Here is a 5,752-nt window from a genome sequence, read left to right as displayed (position 1 = left end):
ATGTCATATGTATGGAAAGTCTTTCAGCCGGAAGCAGACCTTACTGTCCACCAGAGATCACACACAGGAGAGAAATTTTTATGAATGTAAGATGTGTGGAAAATCTTTCACCAAGAAATCAAATCTTAATCTCCACCAGAGAACACATAATAGAGAGAAACCTTATGAATGTAACTTGTGTCGAAAGTCTTTCACCCATAAAAGAAACCTTACTGTGCACCAGAAAACAGACACCTTAGAGAGACCTTATGAATGTAATATGTGTGGAAAGACCTTCTCTTGGAAGTCAAGCGTCAATGTCCATCAGATAATACACACAGGAAAGAAACCTTATGAATGTAACATGTGTGGAATGACTTTCACCTGGAAGTCAAACCTCACTGTCAATCAGAAAGCACACAGGAAAGAAACCTTATAAATGTCGTATTTGCGGAAAGATTTTCAGCCAGAAGCTACAACTTACTATCCACCAGAGAGCACACACAGGAGAGAAATTTTATGAATGTAACCTATGTGGAAAGTCTTTCATCCAGAACATACCCCTTTCTGTCCATCAGAAAAAACCCACCAGAGAGAAATGTTATGTATGTAGCAGGCATGGAAATTCTTTCACCTGGAAGGCACATCTTAACATCCATCACAGAACACAAGGAGAGAAATCTTATAAGTGTGGCCAATATGGAAAGACCTGGAGGTCACAGCTTAACACACATAAGTTGATTCACACAAATGAAATAACTTAGGATTGTACCAAATCGGAATGTCTTTGATCTGTAAGAAAATTGAAATTGCAATACAGAACAAATACAGGATAGAGACCTTATGATATAGCAGATGTGGAGTCCTCGAACTACAAGACACAGCTCAGGGTTCATCACAGGACACACAAAACACACACACACACACACACACACACACACACACACACACACACACACACCCTCACACAAAAAGAGGAGAAAAATCATATGTAGAAAAAATGGAAAAGTTTTCTAGAATAAGTCATAACAATAGTAAAGTCTTTCTTGGAGTAGTAACAATGCTCAATAGAAAATGTATTAATGACCTAACTCATATAATGGTATAACCAATCGATACAGTATCTTTACAATAAAATATATATTTAAAAATATGATGGATTAATAAAGACTAGAATCTCTGCATTTTGTCTTGGGGGAGAACCCCAAAGTGTCTTCAGTGCTTGCACTTTTCTTTAATTAATCACTGGTGATGGACAACTTGTGATTGATTCACTGTTAGCCCATTTAGTTGTTCTGCTGAGTGAGCTATAATAAAACACCAGTGTGGAAGATGTGTCGCACCTGTGTTATTTCATAGAAGGCCAAAGTAGATATGACATTAGGGGAAATAATCAAGCACACAAAGATATTGATCAATCTCTCACAAAAATTGAAGTTAATAAAAAATAAAACCATCTGCCATTTGAGCTACAGCATCACTTCTAGGCCCTGAGAGGAAGGAAGGAAGGAGGAGGGAAGTGAGAGAGGGAAAGAGGAAGGGAAGGAGTGAGGAAGAAGGAAGAAATAAACTATTCAAGAGAAGAATGTTAGGAAAAGGAAAAACTTGGAAAAAATTATATTAAGTGAAGTAAGCCAGGCCCAAAGAAACATAGGCCCCAGGGTTTCCCTTATTTGCAATATCTAGTATATGTATGAGTCAAGCAGAAAAGGTCAGATAATGTGATGTCAGGAAAATGAAACCTTAGATATGTATTTTAATGTTTTTTTCTTTCATGCATGTGTTTCTAACACATTTATAAGATTATCTACTTGTTGCTTTGTATGTCCCTCCCCCACAGTATAACCCCTGCTTTCACTATATTTGATGTCAGTATAACTTGTGGAGGAGATGGGGAAAAAACAGTTGTTTAAGGATACAGGTGGACCTGTTGCAACGATGAGAAGTACAATTTGACGTGTCCAAAATGAACTTTACAACGTCGGTGCGGGGGGCGGGGGGAGGGGTGAGGAGGGAAGGAGAAGGATTAGGATTGCGGGGGGGGGGGGCGCGGGAGGCTGGGAAGTGATGTGAAGGGTAAACAAAGGAGGAGGCTGCAATGATTGGTAAGAAATATACGCATTATCCTGCCCATGCAATTGTAACCCCTTTGTACAGTATGTTCCCAAATAAAATAAAATTAAATTAAAAAAAATAAAAATAAAAAAAGAGAAGAATGTTTAATTTTTGGTGAATGTGAGAATTATTCTTTCAGAGGTGGGCCTCAAGAAAAATGGCTTTTAAAAAAGCAAATTTTTGAATGTTTACAAAATGATAAAGAGGATGTAACATTTTATAAATTGATTTAATAATACAGTAATATTAAGTAAGGAGGTCAGGTGTGGCTGGTGCCCTATTGGCCACATGGTAGATTGTGGGGTCTGGCATCTTGTTTTCATGCAGGGGGAAGGAAATGCCCCATCCATCACTTACCACCCAACTGATGGGTGTGGCTGGATCCCTGCAAGCAGGCATGGGCATTTGGCTGATATGTTACTCAAACTGATAGTCCAGTGCCTGGGACTGGGAATTTCCTGTAGACCTGCCTCCTGCTTAGGCCCTATTTAGGCTGGCCCAGCAGTGGCACCAGATGCCATGCCACGTGTCTCTGTAATCATGTCCTGTGTGCTGTCACCTGGCTTGTCTCTGGTCATCATAGTGTCCCAATTCAGCACTCTCTTGGTGCTGATTGGTTTCTCATTGCTCCCCCCCCCCCTTCTGTCCTGTTTCCAAGCTGTCTAAGTGTATTTTGGACTGCAAGTCTTTGTTACAACAGGCTGCTTGCAGACTGCTAGCTGTGTAATAGATTCCATTATTCCATCTACCATAATGTGGCTTCCAACAAATATACTGTCTTCTTTTACAGAAACACGAAGTTTGACCTAACATTAGAATTTCTAGAGCCAAGATAGATGCCACTGTATAGTTATGTAATTAAAGATATCCTGGAGGCATTTAGAAACAATTTCTGTTACATCAGGAAGAGCTTAATTAATAAACCAAGACCAAGGCTCCTGATCCTATATAAGCCAGTAATTCTAGATATGTCCAGAGCTGTTTGGTTACATGTAGAGCACTACTTTCACACATTCATGAAGGAACGTTTTTGTGCCAATATGAGGTTTTGAACTCAGGAACTGAGTTGAAGCCAGCCAGAGCTGTGAACCATCCCTTCTCAGAAAGCATACAGTTTGTAAAAATGGGAGAATGAGCCATTTCCAAATGGATAGTGTGTGTGTGTGTGTGTGTGTGTGTGTGTGTGTGTGTGTGTGTGTGTGTGTGTGTGTGTGTCTTTGAAGTCAGCTCTGGCTGGCTTCAAAGGAGATTCTCTCATCTTGGCCTCCATAAAATCTAGGAATCAAAGCATGAGCTCAGTAGGCTGTTCTGATGAAATCTCTCTATGTGAACAGGAGGTTTCCTTCAGTGCTTCAGCTCAGGCTTCCTGTGGCTTCAACAATTTCCGTATTTATTTCAATTGTTCAAAAATAATAACTCTTCTTTACAGTATTTTCACAATAAAAAAAGGAATCCTTAAATCCTGCCTATGATTCCATTTACAAGATAAGGACAGTGGAGTTCACATTGAAAGATTTAGCTATTTGCTCGCGTAATCCCTTCCATCACACTGTTCACCATTCTTCTTTTTTGGGGTGGGAGGTCTGGTCTTGTGGCCTGAACTCTGGGCCTGGGCGCTGTCCCTCAGCACTTCAGCTCAAGGCTTGCACTCTACCACTTGAGCCACAGTGCCACTTCCAGTTTTTTTCTTTTTCTTATGTGGTGCTGGGGAATCGAACCCAGGACCTCATGCATGCATGGCAAGTGCTCTAACGCTGACGAACCTTCCAAGCCCAACCCTTCTGCTTATCTGCAGAGGTCTAGTAGAAAAAATGGCATTGGAAGGCACCTGTGCCCTTGGCCTTCCTATTTGTACCACACAGACACACACACAAACACACACACACACACACACACACACACACACACACACACACACACACACACACACTATCCATTTGGAAATTGCTCATTCTCCCATGTTTACAAACTGTATGCTTTCTCAGATGGAATGGTTCACAGACTGGAGTCCTGCCTAGGCCTGTTATATACCTCAAATTATGAACCAACATACCACATTCATTAAAAGTATGCCTGATGATCACATATTTTATTAATGTTTTGTATTATTTTTGTTATTATCTTTTGGCCAACACTTTGCTTGAATTCAGAATTAAAGGGACTTAATGCTCACTGAATTCATAAAGTACACTTTCCACTTTTAATTTCATTAAAAATGATCAATTACACTCCCTCATGTGTGGAATCCTAACTACTCAGGAAGCTGAAATTAGATAGTTTTGTAGGCCATCTCATGCAAAAGCTCCATGAAAATGGTATCTTAGCCAATAAAAGCATGGCTCTGGGTATATGTGCCTATCTTTTTACTACTTCTGATATGTAATTATAAAATTAGTGTATTGAAAGGTCCAGAGAAGCAGAGAAGCAAGACCCTAAGTTGAAAAATCAGTGATAAAAAAGGGCATCTTGTATAGAAGTTAAAGGAAGCCTCACAAATTTTTGCCCCTGAATTCAAGCTGAGGACCAACAATGAGGTACGTGTAACCAATACATTCTTCCAAATATTTAGTGGAAGAATTTGGGTGTGGTTTGCCCAATGATAGGTAAACAGTCCTTTACTAAGTGATTGCAAAAGGACCTTTGCATAGGGCTATATGATGTTATGAATTTCATATCCTGTTATTTGGACACCATGAGTCCTGTTTGGATCAAGTAATTAAGATCTCCTGATCTAACAGGGCACTGGTGCTTCACATCGGGATTCTTACTTGCTCAAGAGTATGAGGGTTAAAGATCACAATTGAAAGGCAAACTAGGTAGGAATTGCTGTAAAAGTGTTATGGCCAATTATCACCAAATTTCCCACAAGTAGTGCTGTGAATGAAGTTGATAGACTGTCAACACTTTTGTTCCTTTATTACTAAAGCTCAGGGACAGTACCCGGGCCCTGAGTAGAAAGCACTCCAGGGCCAAGGAAGATATTTTGGAAAATGGGTTTTTGGCCCTCGTGCAGAAAAGTTACCATTCTTGTTTAAGCCTAAAGTCCTCAGTAGGGTATAGTCATTGTCCTCAATTGAGGTTGATATTGAACTGTCTTATAAGCCAGGGTAATGATAGATTGTACGAATATTTTGGTTTCTTTTGTCAAGTGAATCCACATGCACATACCTTTATGTTTCTGACCAGTTCATAAGTCCTTGTAGAGGTTCAAGATACTATGCAGGACAATGTGGTCCACGTCTGTAAAGTGGGGATTGAGACCTTCAAAGAGAGATCTCAACATATAAAATGTGGCCAAATATTTCAGTATACTTGAAAGAGCATCATAAGAAAAGAAGTATCAAGTAGTGATGATTTAAGGTCCCAGAATACCAATATATTTGAACGAGAAGACTGTGATCTTGTGCTGTGTGCACACAGATGTAGGAGAAAACCTCTTTTCAATCTGAGCTTTTCAGATGTGTTTAAGCATTTTTGTTGTTTTTCCCTTTCTGAATGCAATTTATTTCAAGGCCACTCCCAGGGGTGAATGACAGGATATTTAGTTTCAGCTCATTCTAAAAGCTATGTCCTCAGAAGAGAAGTGGTGAACCATGGCTTAGGTACATATTCACCCTAGACGCAATCACAAAGAGTGGGTTAAGTTACATAAGTTTTC

The sequence above is a fragment of the Dipodomys merriami genome, unplaced genomic scaffold (genome assembly GCF_024711535.1).
Source record: "Dipodomys merriami isolate MVZ:Mamm:240054 unplaced genomic scaffold, mDipMer1.0.p SCAF_319, whole genome shotgun sequence".
In the NCBI taxonomy this organism is placed as follows: Eukaryota; Metazoa; Chordata; class Mammalia; order Rodentia; family Heteromyidae; genus Dipodomys; species Dipodomys merriami.
This window is presented reverse-complemented; position numbering follows the sequence as displayed.